The following is a 22,378-nucleotide window of genomic DNA, read 5'->3' on the forward strand; positions in this document are numbered from 1 at the left end:
TAAGTGTACAGCAAATGCTTTTATCCAGCCTTATTTTTATGTTCTTTATTATATATTGCCCCCACACTCAGTATTCAGTAATTGCAATTGCTTACTGCAGCATGTGGCTTTATCTTGCTCCTATAGAAATCAGTGCAAAATAAAATAAAATCGGTTCCCTTTTAGCTGGTTTCTTTTTGTGAGTGCTTTTCCATTTATAAAAAAGTTGATGCAGACTTTATTAACTGATTTTAGGGTATATTAACTTTGCATTCTAAGGTGTGTACTGTTATTCTGGAGATCTGGAATGGCACCAAAAGGGAAAGCTCTCAGTGTGTGTTTTCACTTATGTAGAATTCAAAATGCATCAGTGTGTATGTGGTTAAATAAATTTTGTCATCTGCAGAAGAGGACAGTGAGGGTTTTTAGTTCTAACTTTCACCCTTTGTTGTGTTATACTTCCAGGCTTGTGTTTGTGTATATGATTTGATAGACTTCAATTATTTTCTTGACAGTAGAGAGAAAATGCAATGCTGATTATGGTGCAAGCTAGTAATTTATTCTTGAGAGGAAAAAATTCTTTTCTTTACATATTTTTATTTAAAGCCAATTTTTAAAACGTTCTTCAGCTTTCAGCTAACGTGATAAAGAGATATGTTTACCTGTAACTAGGAGTGGGATCAAGACTTTATTCTACATTCATGTGTTTCAACGTGAGAGCAAAATAATGAGATTGTTATTTACCACAGAGCTTTCATCTATGGTGAGAATGTGAAACATCAGATAAATCTCATTTGTTTTCAGCCAACACATATATAAAGGAGTCCAATCCTGTTGCAATTACATGAATGTAACTCAAACTGAATTCAGTGGGAGTTTTTTCTGTGCGAGTAAAGCAGACTCACACATGTAATATGCTTGGTTAAAGTCCAGTCCTGTGAGCTACTGAACATCTGTTGTAAGCTGTTGAATCTTTTCAGAATTGTACAAGAGTTTCTCAGCACTTGTATGTTCAAGCCCCACATCACTGAACTAATTGGGTATTGGTAATCCTGGTTTATTTATGTATTTGTCTAAACAAATAAAGATGGTCTTAGCCTTCCACAAATTGTTATGTGTGTTGTTCCACCTCTTGGAGTTGCTAATCAGGATTTTCAAATGGTAAGTGTTAAGGTAGAAAGCTTAGATTCAAGAAATGTTGATTGTTATCATCCTGAGATTAAACACAGATTTATTCAGTATCAGAGGGGTAGCCGTGTTAGTCTGAATCTGTAAAAAGCAACAGAGGGTTCTGTGGCACCTTTGAGACTAACAGAAGTATTGAGAGCATAAGCTTTCGTGGGTAAGAACCTCACTTCTTCAGATGCAAGAAGTGAGGTTCTTGCATCTAAAGAAGTGAGGTTCTTACCCACGAAAGCTTATGCTCCCAATACTTCTGTTAGTCTCAAAGGTGCCACAGGACCCTCTGTTGCTTTTTACAGATTTATTCAGGTAACTCAGAACAAGCCAGGCATCTAAATTATCTGCTCCCTGTGCATAACAAAACAACGTCCATACTTGCAGGTCTCCATTGCCCTTCTGGAGATACTGTAGGATCTCAAAAACAACAAGGAGTCCGGTGTAGGATCTCACTAACTTTCATGATAGATACACTCTTATTCTGTATTTGATTAAAATTGAATTTCCATAATGGAAATGATTTCATTGATACTGAGAATTAGCAATTTTTTCCAAATTAGCAAGTGAGTGAACACACAGTTATATTGTGTCCAGATCCCCTCCATGGCACCGAGGCCTTGGAAAGGATCCATTTCACATTCAGCAGCGTCATATAGCTGCTACTTGTCTACTGTGAACCACTCCCACCTTCTCCCCTGGAGGCTGATTCAATGACTATGCCTCTCCTCTTTGTCATAGTGGTGACCAGAGCATGGCAAAGTATTGTTGAGGAAAAAACAATACTTCCCGTGACATCCCAGTGTGCAGGCTAGGAGTTTCCCAGCTGTGTGAGAACTAGGGAAATAGCGAGTGACTGAGTGCGCTGCAGAACCAGCTGATAGTTCCAAAATTGAGTTGAAATTGGAGAGAACAGATTCATGAAAGCCAAAGACTTTCTCCCTTCTTCCCTTCTTTTCCTGGGGAACGGGAAAGACAGAATAAAGCTACCTTCAGCTCCCCCAAGCCTCTCTGCCTTTCCTATATTTCTCCCTGGAATTTCTGTGAGGAATTATGGAAATTCAGCATTGCAGTAGCTCCTGTTGAGACTCTACATGGAGAAGAAACAGCTGGGCTCTGCACAGTGCCAGTCAAGAAGTGGTCTCGGGTTGCGTGACTTCTTTGCCTCCTTCCAGAATTTGCCAGAACTTAGTCATGGAACAGCTATGGAGCCGCCAATGCTTCTTTGAACGTGACCTGGATGAGTTTGCTCACTGTGAAGCCCCCAGACATGGGAGTAAGAAGCTAATGAGCTCCTTATTTATGTGTAAGAGAGGATCAGCATTTGGCCCAATTTAAAAACAAGGCAGATGGATCACAAAATACATTTCACTTATTTAATTTAGACAACAGTGGTCTATCTTAATTATTTGCTAATATTTCACAATGTGCCACAGCATTTTTGTAAAATTAGATCACAATAATCTGAGAATTTACAGCAACAGCCTGATATTAAATTTGTGCCAAGAAGTGGGGCAGAGAGAGACAGTTATGTGTGTGAATTATAAATTGTAAGGATTAACAAAGTGCATATTAATGAGGATCTACTGCATTCATTAGAAAATGTAGAGTGAACTATTTACTGTTGGTATTACTTCTTCTGGGCTTATTAGAATTATTACTAGAGATGGCTGAATAAGAGAAAAATATGTTTGGTTACTTTAGTGCTAAAATTCTCAATTAAGTTATTTGAAATGGCCACTTCTAATTATTACCTGTCAATGAATGCAACAGTGACAAATACTTATTAGCTAAATAGTAGGTTTAGGGTTTTTGTGTCAGTCTTGATGAACCTTTTTAGTACACCTGGAGTGTACTTTAATGGTGAAACTCAAAGTTTCCTACATTGCTATTCAAACTTGCATTCATAACATATCCACTTTTAATGCAAAATAGTGAATGTTAGAGAAAAGATGGACCTTCTCAATAGTTTAGACAAGTGGGTCTCAATGTGTGGTCCATGGACTTCTGAGTGTCTGACGTCTACGTTTAAGGGGTCGGTGAAAGACAGACTGAAAACTGACTGAACAGAATTTGATTATATATACAGACAATATATTTCCACACCATTTGAAATTTCCAAAGGGGTCCAGACCTCCATTCAAAATTTATTAGGGATTTGCAAATGAAAAAAAGTTGAGAACCACTGGTTTAGAGTCCTATGACTTGAAGTGGAAGATTCTGGGACCCAGAGAAATTTGGAACTTACTTTTATCTTCAAACATGATTTTCCTCTCCTCAGGCTTCTTGGATAATGACTCTTCCTTTTCTTCTAGTATCCTTTGCCTACGTTGAATATAGACCTGATGCCTACCTTCATCTGTGCTGAGCCCCAGTGTTACAGATTCTTGTTAAACTGGTGTATGTTTCTTCTTACAATCAAGTCAAGAAAAGCTACAAATTCTGGAGCATACAAGACCATGATTGGAGTTCGCTAAAGTATGGAATAACTCAGAAGATGCTGCACAGGGATACACCACAGCTGCCACTGAAGTGTAAGCGCATATGTAATGTAGAAAACAGAGAAAACAGAGGGCAATGGGAACTTAGAAGTGAATTACAGATCCCAGAATAATGATAGTGCACAAAAATCTGACAGCAGAGACACCAGTTGGCTATTATTGTTGTACATAAACCTTGGAGGAGAAGGTAGATTTTTCTCTCAGCAAAACTATTGCGGCAAAATGTGTGCAACCCCTTAGTTCATGGGTAAGCATTTCTGGACTGTGATCCTTTATTTTCTTCAATTAATTACCGGGTAAACATTCCTGAAGCTTGGTTTTCTTTCAATTGTTTTGCTGATGTTGGTGATATCTGTCATCAGTACAGAAATCTCAAACATTCCAGAGGGCAACTTACACAGATTTTTCATTTTGACATGGTTTATGGCACATGTCATTACTGGATTGCATTTAAACTTGTAGTGACAGCATGTCATTGTTCAATTAAAGTTTTAGACACCTCTCCTAATTGTAAATATTTCAGCACTTCAGGGACCTTCATTTCGTTTTTTTTTTTCTTAGTTGTTGTGGAAATCTAGAGCTCAGTAAAATAAAATGCCTGGGTTCTTTGTACAGAAATGTGGAGACGCCATATTATTGACTAGTTTTTCAGACGTTCTTTTAGAATTTATTTTCTAAAGGTGACCTTCCTACTGTACAGTACTCATAAAATGTGCAGCTGAAAACCTTTATTATTAATCTAAAGGACAGGGTACAATATGAGTGGTAGTAAAATTGCATAAGTGTTTTCATATTTTCCCACTAATGTACTGCAACCCTTGTTGGAGTAATCCCTTTATGGATCAGCTGGTACTTCAAACATTATTCCACTACACTTCTTGACCTCTGCTGAATCTGCTAGCAAAGGTACCAATTTTGAGAGTTGTTTTGAGGATGTCACAACATTAATCCACTAGGAAATGGATTCAGACCTCTAACTCTGCGCTGAATTATCTAGGGTCTGTGAAGGGCTGCTTGAAAACAATTGAAAACCATTTCTGACAGAATGAAAAATGGAGTTTTGACTACATAACTGTTTTGGGTTTTTTTCAGAAAAAAGTATTTGATTTCCACTGAAAAAATGAATTTTCATAAAAAAAATGCCCTAAAACCAAAATACTGTATCTCTCTAGAAAATCTGGATAACGTTTCTGGCTGAAATATATTGGTATTCAAATTTCCACCAAAAGAAATCAAAATGTTAGATTAGGTGACTTAGGCTACCATCTTCTTTTTAGGCTCCTGACTTCCATTAATTTAAAAATAGTTAGGAGCCTAACACCTTTTGAGCATTCAGCCCTGGGTGTTTATTTTGGAAAATGTATTTTTGGTGAAAAATGTGCTTTGTGTTTTATTAAATAATAGACCTGTAACTGGGTACATTTTAGAAACCTTATTGAGCTCATGCTGCAGAGGAGTGAGTGGAGCTAATGTGCATCTGATACCATCTTAGCAGAGTCCTATCAAAACCCTGAGCACCATCATAAGACCTTTTCATCAGCCACAAAAATAAATGGTAATAACGAAGCTGGTCTCAAATGGATCATCTCTTTCACTTACCTGATGAAACCAAACAAATAGCCTTATGCAAAATTAGTTTAAGATTACTAATAATGCGGCTATAGCGTATTTGTTGGCCAGCATGCTGAAAATGAATCCTCTCCTAGAGGTTTACTTATTTGCTGCATTGTATGAACCTTGACTGAATATTACCATTACAAATGTTCTCCTAAGGGTTAAAAATACCCACAAGCAAGAGGCATTATTACTAATAAATTCTCAAATAAATAAATAAAGAAGGAGGTAAGAAAAGGGGGCGGGGGAAGAGTTCCTACTGGAATCATTTTGCCAGCCAGTGAAAAGGGAGTTGAATGCAGCATGTGTTTCACAGCATAAAACAACACTACATAGTAGTTTAAGACAGTGTGAAGACAAAATATTAACCCTAATTGAATCTAGAAGGAAAACGAAAGGGGAAAAGTCTGTGGCACATTGTGAAATATTAGCATACATAATTAAGATAGACCACTGTTGTCTAAATTAAATGAGTGAAATGTATTTTGTAATCCATCTACCTTGTTTTTAAAACGTCTTTCTTTTTCATTAGTATTAGCTGCACCTGTGGAGGAGGGAAGTCTCTTGAAGTCTCATTGTGTTCATGAGTTCTCCTAGTATTGCTATTAACAGCCTCCACAGTACTGAATTTTTGAATGATTAGTGTGTTACTAACTGGTGTCAAAGGTGGACATTAGAAGAAAAATGCCATCTAGCTTTTACTGATGGCTTTTTTTCTGTGTCTAACATATGAAAATTGCCTTACCTAATCTGAAATTAACATGTGTTTACAGCCTTTTAGTTACGCCAGAGATTTACATTCAAAACAAAATAAAACAAATCATATAAAGTAGTTTGATTTGCTAGTGGTCTACAGTTGACTCATCAGCAACAGCAAATGTACCAGCTGTCCCATTTGTCTTTGATTTGAGTTAAGGATATCCATTGGTTTGAGGTAATAAAATCAGCAGTCTCTTCTACGACACTAAGTTCAAGCCAGGTTTAGAAATGTGTGTAGATAATAGGCTGTAAAGACTATTTAGTTCGGCAGGGAGCTCAGAGTACTGGGTGACCTGAAGGGTCCTATCAAAATCCAGCACTCTCACATCTGAGTCCTGTCTGTTTTCTGCCAATAGGGATACTTACATGTGAGAGCAGCTCAGCTCTTTTTCTTTTTGGTTTCATTTTTAGTAACTAATAGTTTAGCGTAAGGCCCCAAAACATCCCCCTGGTGCCTCAAAATCATTTGACAAATTAAGAAACTTTCCAATTCACAAGAAATAAGCAATATTATGTGTGATTTTTTTTTAAAGAGGGTAGAAAATGCATGACTAGCTGAAATGTATGGGCAAAACAGTAGCTTTTGAGAAGCTTATATAATAAATGAAGGATAGTTTTGCTAAATTTCTGGAAATTTGGAAATATTTCTTACCAATAATAAACAGAATAGATGAGAACATAAATTAAATCTGTGTCCATCACTGAATAAGAGATGCATTCAAGACATTCATTATTTCTCTCTTTTCTTTTCTTTTCCTTTCCTCTTTCTATTTCTAATTCATTCCCTAACTTTCTTACTTTCTTAATTATACTCAGACCACATTTTTTTTCCTTGTGAAGAATTATTTAATTTTACATATTGGTTCTTGGCCCTACGCTAGTTAACATTTTTATCAATGACTTGGAAGAAAACTTGACATAATTACTGATGAATTTGGAGAGGATACAAAAACTGGGGGGATGGTAAATAATGAAGAGGACAGGTTACTAATACAGAGCGACCTGGAGCACTTGGTGAGCTGGGCTCAGGGATACATATGTGTTTTAATATGGCTAAATGTAAACGTATACTTCTATGAACAAAGAATGTAGGTTATACGTTGAGGATTGGGGACTCTATCCTGGGAAACAGCGATTCTGAAAAAGATTGGGGGAGGGGGGGAGAACGTGTCATGGTGGATAATCAGCTCTCAGTGCAACACTGTGGCCAAAAGGGCTAATGCCATTCTTGGAGGCATCTTGAGTAGGAGAAAAGAGGTTACTGTATCTCTGCATTTGGTACTGGTGCACTCACTGTTGTAATACTGTGTCCAATTCTGGTGTCCACAGTCCTTGAAGGATGTTGATAATTGGAGAGAGTTTGGAGAAGAGACATAAAAACTATTATAGGAGGAGAAAACCTACCGTATAGTGATAAGCTAAATAGATTAAACTCCTTGAATCTAACAAATAGAAGTTTAAGGGGTGACTTGTGTACAGTCTATGAATACCTACATGGGGAAAATATTTGATAATGGGATTCTTAGTCTAGTGGAGAAAAGTTAACATGATACAATGGCTGGAAATGGAACTTTTTAAACAGTGAGAGTAATTAACTATTGGAACAATTTACCAAGGGCTGTGGTGGATTCTCCATGACTGACAATCTTAAAATCAAGATTTGATGTTTTTTCTAAAAGATCTGATCTAGGCCTAGGAATTATTGTGGGGAATTTCTATGATTTGTATTATACAGAATATCAAACTACAGAATCGTAATAATCCCTTCTGTCTTTGGAATCTGAATTTAAGGGTATAAGAGAGTTGTATATTATGAAGTCTGAGTACTCTTTGCTTAACTCTTTTTCCATTTTGGGACAGATTCTCACCTGTTGTAAATCACTGATGATCCAGAAACTTCAATGAACCTATGTCCATTTGGTCCTTTGTGGAGATTTTTGTTTGTTTTTGTTTTTGCTTGCATTCTGTATCCCTTTCTCATACCCCTTGTTTTTTTTTTTTTTTTTTTTTTTCTGTTCTTACTATGTTGCATGGCCTTTAGAGCACAACAATATCTTTCTGTATGGTTGGAAAGAGCGTGGCTTGTCCTACTATAATCTAATGGATAATGTTTTCAAAGAAGGCTAAAAGGAGGCACACAAATCCCATTATCTTTCAAAAGGGTTCTTGATCTGCTTTTAGAAACTGAGCTTGTCTTAATTTGAATGTTCTTTATTATTTATTTTATGTACCTATGGAAAATGTTTTATATTAATATTGTACTCTTATTTCAGTATTTCTGATATTGATGAGAGAAAAATTGATCAGCAAATGTATACTTAAAAAAAGCTGAATAATAGATTCACAGATCAAAGAATAAATGCTATCCTTTGAAAGACAGAATAATATATACATATATCTAATGAGGATTAAAGGCAACAGTCATAGCCACTGACAAAGTGGCAGAGAATATTTCACTAAGAAACCTAGAAAAAGGATATCCATACTCCTGATCAGAAGACAGAATTGGATAGAAAACGATAAACTTTCTGTCAGTTTTTAAAACAATCCAATGAAATTTAGACTAGAAATGAGGAATACATCACTAACAGTGAGGGTAATTCACTACTTGAACAACGACCTGAGTATGTCATGGATTACCCAGCATTTGAAGTCTTTACATCAATATTGGGTGCCTTTCTAACAGCAATGCTGTAAGCCAACCAGAATTGGGCTTGGTGTAGGAACCATCTAATGAAACTCTCTTACTTTTGTAATGCGGAAGGTCAGATTAGACCATCACAATTGTTTTGCTAGCCTTAAGATCATTCTATTAATTTAATCAAATATATCCATCCTTTAGAATTCTGTATGATGGTGTGGGGAAAAACAACAAACCAAACCACAACAAAAAAACATCAAGTAATAAAAATAATTTATTAAATTCTGTGATTCTATGAGGAAAAGCATCACCAACCAGATCAGGAATTATATTAAGGTGAGGTATGCACATATGAGGTTTTTTGGGGGAGACAGAATCTTTATTAAAATGAGTAGATAGCAAGTGATGATAAAATAACATCTCACACAGTATTAAATACAGACAGGCCCAGCATTCAGCAAAAAGCATCTAAATGAACACGACAGTTCATCAATGCTTTCCAGATATTTACCATGTGCTAAGAGGAGAGGCAGAGGAAGAAATGAATAAGGTGACAACTGGGGGCAAAGAGATTCTGGAGAAGATGGAATTGTCATTGTGAGAATAAATGATGAACGATGACGTGTAGGACAAAAATGAACAAAACAAGTTGTGACATTTATTAGAAAGAAAAGGGTGTCAGCAAACTGCAATAATGGTATAATTCTTCAACACAATTAAGAATATCAAAGAAGCTAAAAAAACGAGGAGTCCAGTGGCATCTTAAAGACTAACAGATTTATTTGGGCATAAGCTTTTATGGGTAAACCCCCCACTTCTTCAGAAGCTAAAGATTGATCATCCTCAGCTGCAGAGGGTCCTTTAAGAGTCTTGCATCTGAAGAAGTGAGGTTCTTACCCACAAAAGCTTATGCTCCCACTACTTCTGTAGTCTTAAAAGTGCCACAGGACCCTCTGTTGCTTTTTACAGATTCAGACTAACACGACTACCCCTCTGATACTTGACATCCTCAGCTGGTAATGGATAAAGGGTTTTCTGTTAATAAAGGTATTAACATTTTATTTTAAGAAAAAGTTCAATATTCAGTCAACCAAGCAAGTAGCCAAACTTCATCATTTGTTGTATAGTTGTTTACTGTACTTTTACATGACACATGAAGAAGACAAAAGGACATTGATACCTATTGTGGGTAGCTATTGGGTGAGAAGCATTTGAACCCAATGTAAATTAAGGAAAGTTTTTATTGTATTCAGTTAAAATGATTTCATATTAGAAGTTCAATGAAAAGCATGAGTAGTGAAAGGTTTCATTCACATATCTCAACCCATCCATGAAAATATAAGCTCCATTACATCTCTCCACAAGGAAAAAGAGATAATGTAAGAAGTCGTAGATCTCCAAAATTCTACTGCCTTCACTAGGCTAGAAGTTCCTGAGTTCATGTGAACAGCTCTACTGTAATGAACTCTTGCCTTTATGGTAATTTTTCAGGGCAGACTTTCCTCTGACTTTTGAACCTCTGATTTCAAAGTGTGTGCATACTGGAGCTTATTCCAGCAAAGGAACTTCCAGAATACACTGTGTAGCCAAAGCATGAAAGCTTCCTAAGCAGAATCATCAAATGCATAGAAGAGATAATGGCTGGTCTTGTGGCCTAGGCACAGTGAACTTGGACTCCACAGATCTGAGTTCAAATTTTCAGCACTGTCACAGACGTCATGTGTAACCTGATCTAAACCCTGTTGAAGTAACTGGGGTTTCCACTGACTTCAGCTGCACTTTGGAATAGGCCCTTAGTCTCTCTCTGCCTCAGTTCTACATCTGTGAATGGAGATAATAATACTTACCTACCTCATAGGATGGTTTGTCAAAATAAATCTGTATTTACATTGAGCACTCAGATATTGTGATGGGAGCAAGGTAATGCCTAAATACATATAAAAAAGAGTGTATAAGCAGATGCTAATCTCATAATTTAATTGACCAAAATAAGATATCCTTGTAGGAATATTAATGAATATAATTAGAATGTTACAAATATTGCAGTCCTGTTCAAATGAGGGATTTCAATAAGATTTATATTGAGTATCATGACAGCTGAATTGGCTATTACATCCCCTCTAACAATCGAATAACAATAGTGAGATTTCTGTCTGGGATTCTTTTAACTGCATTAAATCATCAGTGAAATTTCATGCAATAAATAAAGTGCAAAGGTCCAATTAATATTTTGCATGTGCTTTCAAAGTTATGTTAGTATTTTACCCAATTTTTTGGAAGACCCCAAATGGAGCTCTGATTTGCATGTATAAATGTTTGTGCCCACAAAATTGTATATGCAATCTACATTTATGTGTGCAGTTTTGCTAGCTGAGAATTCATCAGACTTTCTTGAGCAAACACTTGGTAGTATTACGCAGATTACATAGGCGGTTCTACTAACAAGTCTTGTATGAACATTTTTTGTGTGAATAATATTGGAGCCAATGGATAAATATTTGGTTCTTAATAGCCCAAGGGCTATCGTAGTAATGAACATTATCCACATCTTGTTACACACAGCACTCCTAGTGATATTACTACAGTCCATTTCATGAATCAAGAAGAAAATATTTTCTATGCGATTCAACTTTGTCCTTCCTAAGAAGCCAGAAGCAGTGCTAACTGTACTGGCGGAGGTATTTGTAATTTATTATTTATGTTATTGTAGCACCTAGGAACTCTAATCATGGACTAGCACCCCACTGTACTAGGTGCTGTGCAACCACAGAACAAAAAGACAGTCCCTGCCCCAAACAGTTTACAATACAAGATACAACAGAGAGAGACCGAGAAACCTAAGGCAGAGCACAAGGAAACAATTAAACAATATTGGCACCGACTTTCCAAAGTGTTGTGGGGTGCGCGACCCCCACCTCTGCCCAGGCCCTACCCTTTTCCCCAAGGCCCCACCCCCACCCTGCCTCTGCCGACCCTTGCTTCACCCCTGCCTCTTTCCGCCCCTGCTCCATCCCCGCTCCGCCTCTTCCCGCCCAGATCTGCCTCCTCCCCCGAACGCAAAAAGTCCTCACTCCTTCCCCACCGCCTCAGCCTCCTGCATGCCGCAAAACAGCAGATTGAGGCGGGCAGGAGTGGGAGGTGCTGATCAGCAGGGCCTGTCAGCAGGAAGGAGGCACTGGAGGGAGAGGGAGATACTGATAAGGGGGCTGTTGGTGGGTGCTCAGCACCCACCATTTTCCTCCATGGATGCTCTAGCCCTGGAGCACACACAGAGTCGGCGCCTATGGTCAGCATGATAAGCTGTGATCTCAGCGCACCAGCAAGAGTTCACCTTCAGTTAAATATATTTATTATGAATGATGTTTAGGGCATGAAAAGAAGAAAGTATCAGACGTAAAGCACATCTAAGGACAAATGATGTTTGGAAGTAGGTGAAATTCGGCAAACTATTTAAAAAGCACTTTCTCATATATTTATAGTACACATCTTAATATGTCTATCTCTTCTATTCATTGATTGAAAGAAAACACACATATTGATAAAGGGACAGGTGTTGCATAGCACATTACATGAAAAAAGTCAAAGATATTAATAATCTGTAGAAAAATAAATGAAAGGTTCCAAGATTTGTTTCTGGTGTCATCTAATAAGGAAAAAAATCTCATGAAATTACAGTTTATTGTGTTGTTGTTTTTGGCATATAGACGGCACATATACTTCATCATGATAAAAGTCAATTTAAAAAATCTTGATATAAATGCATTTTTATCTTCATGAAAACAGATAGGAAGCAAAAACTGCATATATTAGATATATTTATGAGGGACAACATATAAAATAAAACACATTACTTACACACTAATGCGTTAGGCAGTAGCACCATCAAAAAAAGCACCATCCAATTCATTAAAACCTTACAATTATTGGATCCATCCTGCAGTCTTTATCCAGGCAATACCCCCATTGAATTTTATGGGAGTTTTAAAGTCTTTGCTCAGCCAAGGTAAAACCTATCTATAACAAAGTAGTATTACATTTCACTGTTCATTGAAATGCAACATATATTTTTTCATTTGCATTCACATAAAAATAATAATAAAGAGTGTTCTCCAGCTTGATGCATATATGTATTTAAACATACTTCCTATGGTCTGAAATATCAACTTCCAGTGGTCTCTGGTGTTCACTGAGATCATGAAACTGGAGCAGCATTTCAGAGTTCCTTTTAGTTCATATTGTGGTATTAAATATGATCTTTCCTGCAAGGGAGAGAAAATGATTATTCTCTCTCGTAAGCTGACTGTGTAAAATGTACTTCAGTAAAATCAAAGAAATTAATATTCAATGATTTACTGTAAATCTCCTGAGCACAGGAGGTTTGCTCTAGACAGGAAAAGCAAACACTTATGGGGTACATTATTATGATGGCTTATGCTAATTAAATTGTAGCAGAAATGCTTAATTTATGTAAAGGGGAAAAAATTATTTCTTGGTTCAAGCTTTATCTTGTTAAGAGGATTTACCTCCTTATTTCCTGTAATAAAGAGCTATTTCTGAGACTATACTGAAAAAACAAAGACTAGCCAAGCTTTTCTGCTAGTTGCCATGACACTTTGGATCTCAACCTACAGTTCAATACAGTGGTTGCAATTAGGTTAATTAGAACATTATCTCAAAGTACATAGCTATTGTACGGAAGAAGAAAAAAACCCCACCTCACTGAATACACTGCTTGCTCACCAATAAATGAATTTTTAAAAATTACAGTTCTAATTATAATGAATAATTTATTTCTCCTAGGGACGCTTGACATTTAAATATTATAACTCGAGAAATAAATACAAGATCCTCAATAGTAATACCATAGGACACTCAAACCTTTTATTTGACCTTTGAGTAATTTTTATCCATAAAATAACTGGGGGGGAGGGTCATTCTTCCTTGTCATGAAGGAACAAAATCAGTTCTTTCTTACTGTTTGTTTGTTTGTTTGTTTAATTAAAAAGAAATAGTGAAATAGGGACACATTTTAAAGGGTTAAACTTCTGGGAGGGAAATTCTCTTATGTAAAATATGAGGCCTTTGGGTCATTGAAATGTTAAGCTGCCAGTTAAAAGACATGACACCTATTATTGTTGTTATTATTCATATTGCTGTAGCACCTACAAGCCCAGCCATGGACTAGGATCCCATTGTGGTAGGCGCTGTACAAAGACAGAACAAAAAGACAGACCCTGCCCCAAGAAACTTAAAATATAAAACAAGTGACAACAGACGGATGTGGGAATACATGAAAACAATGAGCAATTATTGCCCAGCACGATAGGCAGTGGTCTCAACACACCAGCATCCTGGCCATTGTCCAGTTTTATTAGACTCGATAAAAAAAGGAGGGTTCTAATGAGGGTTTTGAAGGAGGATAATGTGTTAGTTTTGCAGATGTTGACATGGAGCTTCATCCAAGCATGAGAGGCAGCATAATGAAAGCATAGAGGCACCTCACTGTGAATCCTGACCACTCACTTGTAAAGGACTGGAAAAAAAGCTTTATAATGATAAACAGAGTTGAACTTCTTCAGTTTATCTTAACAAGGACAAGTCTGGGGGGTGGGGAGAGTGACCCAAGGACCTCGATGCCCACTGGCAGAGGGCACAGGGATATATAGGATTGTGGAGATCTCCTGGGTTCATCAAAAGATGTCATATAAGCTCCACTGAAAGCACGTGTCACTGGTCATCATAATTATTGCAAAATGCATGAGCAGATAATGTTTATGAGTAAAGACAATGAATTTTGGGGTGTATAACTGGGAGTACGAAGGTACACAGGGCATCCTTCAATCTAGGAAGACAAGCTGCCACTGGGTTTGGTCTGTGAAAGAAGGATCTCTGCCATCCTGGTTGAAAGTGTTGGGAAAAGGACTTGGGGTAAGCTATCCTGTAGGATATTGGGGAATGTTGTGCAAGTTAAGTTTGGGCTCTAGAAATCATGTTCTAATGTTATTTTATATGTAACCATTTGTTTCCAGTGTTCTTTCTTACTGTCATTTAAATATCTGTTCTTTAATAGCAAATTTATTCTTGTTTTCACTATAAATCTAAGCATAGGCGCCGATTTCTTCTGGCGCCGGTGGGTGCTTGACCCCCCCTCCTCTGCCCTGGCCCCGCCCCGACTCCACTCTGCCCCACCCCTCCTGCCCCCATTCCAACCCCTTGCCCAAAGTCCCCACCCCATCTCTGCCCCCTCCCTGCCCCTATTCGACTCATTCCCCAAATCCCCATCCCAGCCCCACCTCTTCCCCACCTCCTCCCCTGAGCAAGCCATATTCCTGCTCCTCCAACCTCCCTCCCAGAGCTTGCTACAGCTGTTTGGTGAGGGCAAGTGCTGGAAGGGAGGGAGGGAGAGAGGAAGGGAGGAGCAGAGACGCAGCGCGCTGGGAGGAGGCAGAGGCAGAGGCAGAGGAGGAGGTGAGGTGGGGGGCATGGCGGGGAGCTTGGCTGCTGGTGGGTGCAGAGCACTCACTAATTTTTCCCTGTGGGTGCTCCAGCCCCGGAGCACCCACGGAGTTGGCACCTATGTATCTAAGTGCTGTGTGTTAAGCGGAATGATGATCCTGAGTTGAATCTAGTAAGCTGATGTGCACTGTTCCTTTGGATATAGAGAATCTGAGACTTCTGAGAGTGTTCAGTGGATCAGGGAGTGGACACTCCAGAAGGATGCTCAGAGGATTTGGGGATTGGTGTGTACCTATCACTAAGTTGTGCAGAGGCAGCAAGGCCTGTGAAGGCCTGGAAGGTAGCACTTGTGATGCCAGAGGCTGGTAGAGTCAGGGAACTGATCGACAGGAGGCACTCACAAGACTTCCTTATGCTAATGGCAGGTTGTAGAGAGGTGCCTCCCAACTGCGGGTATCCTTGGGAAGTGTCACAGGATGACTTGATCAGTCTATAAGCACTCACATGGGGAACAAAAAATTGATCCCTAAGGGTTCTGTAAGCTAGCAGGAAAAGGTATAACAAGATCCAGTGGCTGGAAGTTGAGACTATACAAATTCAGACTTCAAATAAGGCATCATTTTTTAATAGTGGTGGTGAGTAACAACGTGGGTTGTGGTAGGTTCTCTAACACTGGACATTGTTAAATCAAGATTGGATTTCTCCCCCTAAAAGATATGCTCTCATAAAAATAAATTAATTCAAGGAAGTCCTATGCCCTGTGTTGTATAGGAGGTCAGACTAGATTATCCCAGTGGTCCCTTCTGCCCTTAGAATCTATGAATATAAGTCAATGAAAGTTTTGCCATTGACTTCAATAGAGCCAAGAATTTACCCTCTAACTTTTTCTATCTCAGACAATTTACCTGGGTTAAACTACTATATGCTAGGCCTTGTCCAAGTAAAATCCAACCACATTAAAATTACCTTTGCCATAATTTACAAGAGCTCCATTTCTTTTTATCACTCAACATGTATTACATAGTGGGTGCAAATATAGAGTACATAAGATGACAAGCTAAAATTCCAGAAAATGATCATACCCTCACAACTGATTCGGAAACCTAATACCAATCACACCACTCCTTTTCCAAAGAAGACACCCATTTGTACATGCATATCGTTTTAAACCTGCCTCGGAAAACAAGTTAGCAACATGTCTCCCACATGACAGTGCTGAAACAGAGTTTCAGTATTTTCCGTTACATTATAGTTTATTATAAAAGCTTTTATAAGTGTTTCAAATTTTGATAAAAAGCAGGAACGCATGTCAATATTTTCAGAGATTTGGTATCGTCACAACCATTTTTTTTGACAAGCTGCCTGAAATTTTTCAAATCATGGACATTTTATTATTTCTTTTTTGATAAAACGTCAAATGTAAATGAAAAAAAAATGTTTGGGTTTGGTAACCATCTCTCTTGTAACCCAGGGTTACTTGTGGCTGTGCAGCTTTGGCCAGAGCTCACCCCCCAACAGCCTGATAGCAGCCCACAAGCCTCACTGTGGCTTTGCCTAACCTGGTTACTTCTTGCAGGCTGAAATTAGTACACTTCCCATCCCAATTCCCCTCCCAAATAGTCCTACTGTAAGGACCAGTCCATTTCACTGGACCCTCAGAGAAAATGGTTGGTCTTCTGCCTTTACAGAGACAATAAAACACTCCAGTTGGTGAACTTTCTAGAAGCACATCCTTTACTAAACTTAAAGCATGGATTAAGTCAGACTGTGTAAAAGAGATAGAGGTAGAGATAGTTGCATGCAAATAAAAATGAAAATAAGCATCTAAAATTTAATCTAGCAAGGTACAGTCTTTGTTCAAGATGGTTTCTCTCACCCATAATCTCCTTTCCAGCCTTTTACTGGCCGGATTGGCCAAGACCCATCACAGAGATCAAATTGCTTGGTTTCTTTGTCTCCTAAAGTGAGGGATAAAGATGGAGTCTCTCTCTGTTCCTTATATCCCCTTTCTCTTACAAGTCAGGATTCAGTCTCCTGTGTTTCTCTGAGGTGCAGTAGCCATGACAATTTCTCTTAAACTCAGGATCAGGATAACTACCACCGATTTAGCGTGATGGCTTTGTTTACTGCTAACATTTAAATTGAGGTAAACCCATATTTCTTTGTCTAGGACAGACCGGTTTATCTCCTTTGTCTAGGCTAGATGGTGTTCTCTTAAACATATTTTAGTAACAAAGGGAAATCATAACTTCACATCTCATGGTAAAATGTGCATTTTACAATTATATTAACAACCAGCATGTCATTACTTTCATAAGATACATTACAAGGCATATATTGTACAAATATCATTGCAGTAGTGTCTAAGGTATGACTACAGGAGTGCTTAGCGTCACATATATTTAAGTATAAGGTATTATTAAGGTCAGAAAATCACAGTGGAGATGCTAGAAGTTAGCATCTCCTGACTTTTAGTAGTGGGCTTAATCCACAAGACAAGGATCAACTCTTACTGCTTCTGCTTTTTCAAAACGTACAACTCACCCTAGTGAGTGTGTTACAGGTCCCCCTCTGTGCCAATATAAAGAAGATATGGGTCCGTTACAGCGTCAGCTAGAGAGCCAGGACTTTTTAGCTCAATCTATAGCAGCTCTTGATTTTTTTGCTCTGGACGTCCCCCATTCAATCACCAGTGTGTCAACCACATAGTAGTGGTCATCGCATAAGGTTTCAGCTAGAAGAGGCTTTTTGATTTTTGCATGATATTTTGTTGTTTAAAAAATGCCTCAATTTTGCTTATCAAAGTAATGTACAGAAATATAATTATAAAATGTGTCCGTGGGGGTTGATAGACTTATAAAGATCATTAATGAGATTAATGTTCTACTCTGCATGTTATGGTTTGATTCCTCTCTTGCTTTTCTTGAAGTTTAAACAAACATAATTCCTCTATTGTCAGAAATGATTAGCACTACTGACTAATCCCTGTGTTACTGGGACAACAGTAGATATCTGGGTATAATCAACAGCTGGATCCAACTGTTCTTTCAAAGGGTCCTAGTTTTGCACACTAAATAGTACCTTACTCCTCAGGTCATCCCTCTGAAAGCAATGCAGCTACTTGCTGAATAAGTAGACTCCTTCTTTCCATCTTCTGCCCTTCCCTAGTCTCCTTGCCCCATTCCTTCAATGACACCTATCCATGTTTTTAATATTTCCATCTAGCTAATCTTTTTCTCACTAAACCTCACCCAAATAATTTAAATAATAAAAAAACAACAGCAACAGAAGAACTTCCCCCCCCCAACCACACAAGCTATGGCACTGACATCTTTTGCAAACCATTACCTACTCCCTACTCCGTGTTTTGGATTTTTTGTTGTTGTTGTTGTTTTTGTCTGTTTAGATTGTTAGCTCTTTGGTACAGGGAATATCGACTATTCTGTGTCTGTACAACACTTATCACAACAGGACCCTATTCTCAGTTGTTCCTTAGGCACCACTGTATTAATCAACATAATAAATATATATTTTTAAACAAGGTACTACTCAAAGACAAGGCCAAATTTGGCCCTTAACCTTCCAAGTCTTTGCTGGCATTATTCTGCCATTCGTCCATTAAACTCACTGGGTATGTCTCTACTGCTATTAGACAACCATTGGTGGCCTTTGCCAGGTGACTTGGGGTCATGGGGCTTGTACTTGGGCTGTTTAATTGCAGTGTAAACATTTGGGCTTGGACTGCAGCCCAAGCTCAGGACCATCTCACAGGGTCCTAGAGCCCAGGCTGTGGCTCAAGCCTGAACGTTAACACTGGAGTTAAACAGCCTCTTATCAGAAGCCCCACAAGCCCAAGTTAACTGGCACAGGCAAGCCCTGGTTTTTAATTGCAGTGTTGTCATACCCACTCTCATTCCCAACCTGTGTGTACTCATAAGTCCTACAATGAAGGGAAACAAAAAATAAAAAAAAAAAAACTCATCTACAATTGTAATTAGAAGGGGAAAGTATAAGTGGCAAGGAGAATATTCAGGATAAGTTCATTGCTTCATCACTAAGGCTAAGAGTTGGTCACAGAGGTCACAGATTCCATAATTTGATGCGACTCCTGGGACTTCAGCCCCAGGCAGTGGGGCTCCAGCTTCTGCGATTCATTGTTTATTGCCTTTGTTCTGTAACACAAAATACCTGTGACAAAATAGCCTTATTCATTACCCATGGCTTTTGTTTTGTGCATTTTATGTGCGACCTGATTCATAGGCCAAATTAGCCACTTCAGCAAAAGAAAGAGAAAGAAACCTTTCCTTAAACTATGTGACAGCATACATGAAGCATGAATAAAGCTTGATGCTAAGTGCAGACTTGCATCCCTTTGGGTCTTAGTAAAAAAGCTCATAAAAATAATAAAAAAAAAAAAAAAAAAAAAAAAAACAAACATACATTCATTACAATCCTCTCCCCTAAACATGTATACTTGGGATCTGACCCTGCATGTGTTTGTTTTACACATAAATACTTGGGAAATAAACAACTGGTTGTTATGGACATCTTTAAATACACATGTTCTAAAAGCCTTTATTGTATATGATTACTATTATAGTAATATCTAAGGGCCCCAGTCAGGGCTGAGGGCTCCATTGTTGTAAGCTTAAAGAATAAAAATAACAGATCCTGGCCCTGAAAGCTTACAGGTGGAACATACAATGCGAGAAAGTAGATGAATTAAACAAAACAAATGTTAGCCATGAAACAAACATGGTTAGCATAATTAGCAGCATTCCTGCACCCCAACGGCCTACCTCTTGTAGGTATAACAAACCCTGCTTAGTCCAGCCATGAACTGCAGGATTCAGGACTCAATCCAGCAACCATTAAAGTCAATGGAAAGACTCATTACTTCAGTGGTAGCTGGATCAAGCCATAAAAATATATGAGTCCCTACCAGTTTTGCTAAAGGCCTATGCCCATTATATAGAGCAGTAGCAGACGTCTAAATCTTTAATGCAGACCCAGCACTCAGAAACTGTGGATTGCACAGGCATCACGGCAGAGGTGAGTTTTAAGCGAGCTCCTTCCAGGCATGAGGAGTGGTTTGAGAGCAGACGTGCCTGTGGGAAAATGGACTAATGGACAATGAAAACTGGCAATGTTGACAGAATGGAAGCAGACTTTGACGTAGAGGAACTGTAGAGGTTCCTCTGCTTCCCTCTCCCCTCCAGCCTCCTCCTAAAGACAAGTACAGGGATGTGGCTAAAGAGTCCCAGTAATCTTGACTGCAGGAATGGCCTCCTGGGGATTGTTGGAAAATGCCATATATTATCCTGTGGTCTAACAGCTCCTCGCTAAAAACTACCTTTGCACAACCCTCTCCTGAACCATAGCATTTTCCAATCCACGCCAAATCCGAGTGCCAAACTGTACTGAGAGGATATTAGGGGGAGAAGTCTGGTCTGTTTGTGGAGTGGAATTTGAGAAGGGAATGCCATAAGGCTGGCTTCTCAACTAGAGCTGACCTAAGGTTGGAGTGAATTTTATATAGCATATGGTTGTTTTAATAGTAGGGAGGTGAGCATCTCTAGGCAAAGGGGAGGAGGAAATATACTGTTGGTTACCTTAAATTTTCATTTCCTTGCTTTTCAGGTTGTGTGTCATGTATATTCTATGTTCTGCGGCCCATCCTTAACTGACAAATGCCACAGTGTTCTTGCACATGAATACCTTCCTCTGAAAATCTTTCCTCTTTGAAAAAGCCCTTTTCCACCATAAGAATGATAAGACTGACACCCCTCCTACCCCAAATCCCCAACCAATCAAAACCAATAAAGTAAAATACCAAAACCCTGAAACAAAATCAACTTGAACCCAACCAAACGTTCATTAATAAAATCCAAATAATTGTAAACACAACCTCCCTATCCCAAGCCGAGTTTTCACTCTGAATAGAGAGGAGTGCTAGACTCTTCATGCAGTCTGCTAGGAACTTGTCTGTTGGTACTGATTTTATATGGAAGGCAATTAGATACTATAGTGATGACTGGCAGTAATATAACTCTAAGGTAGATAGATACTTATATATGAGTATATATACTTGCATCTCATATACATACACATAGTAATGTCAGTCAGTTTAGCACACAGCTCTGTATTTTACTGACAGCAAAGCATGATTTCATTATCTGATGCATTCTGAGTAAAAAGACTTTGAAATGAGCTCAGTAAATGAGGATGGGGTAGAAATTGAAAAACTTCTGAAGAAATTTTAAAACAATGTAACTATTTTAATGTTTATCCTATAAACAAGCAGAATGTGAGGAGCTATGTAATAGCTTTTCTATGGTAATTATATCAGTTTGTTTGGTCTTTTACCAGATCATTAAGCTACTGAGGTTGCTGGAGAGCTAGATTTTTTTTTCTTGAAATGTTTTTAACAGTTCTTATTTGATAGTGTAGGAGTTTTTGTGGTGATAAAGAGCTTTAAAGCAGCTGAGCAGGAAGTTATTTTTGAAAAAGCTTGAGTGTCTTCTGAATAAGATTTTTTTCCCTCTTGCAAAGCTTTTCAACAAAACCTTCTCTATATTAAAGGATATGAAAGTGGCAGAGAAGGAGCAATCTAAAATGTTTGGCACTTATTGGTCAAGGGTTTATGAAGAGAAGAGGGAGAACAGAGGAATGATTTTTGCCTGTTGAATTTTGGTCATAAGTGAAAAAATATATGCTCTATTTAAAGTTCTGTATGAGGTTTGCCTCCATCGGGGCCTCAGGATCAGTTTTACAGGGGGAGGAGAAGTGAAATTTAGGTTTCCTTGTCACTCATTCCCCTCTAAATCTTACCCATGGAATCGATCACGAGCCTGTCTTTGTTCCTGCACGGGGGCATAAAGCTTTATAAAACGTCCCCTTAATTCCCTATACAGCCTATCCACAACACAAGTCACAACATGCTGGGAAAACAACCTTCCTGGTGGCCCTCACTACCAGCAAAGAAGGCAGGGAGTAGAATTGTAAGGGAGCAGAATCTGCCCTTCTGCCCATGAAGGTGCCATCCAGTACAGCTGACTCAGAGTGGAATGTGAAGTTGCACCATGAGAAAGTGACATGCATCTTACTTCCCACACAGAGCAAGGAAGTCCTTTTGGACTAGGTAGTACCATTTACTCAGGTGCCAGTCTAGTACTACATGTTTATCTTACCAATATTCACAAACTCATATAACCAGGGCTTGGATTATCGCTTTCCCATGGACACCAGCACT

Source organism: Malaclemys terrapin, chromosome 9 (assembly GCF_027887155.1).
Source record: "Malaclemys terrapin pileata isolate rMalTer1 chromosome 9, rMalTer1.hap1, whole genome shotgun sequence".
Taxonomy (NCBI): Eukaryota; Metazoa; Chordata; order Testudines; family Emydidae; genus Malaclemys; species Malaclemys terrapin.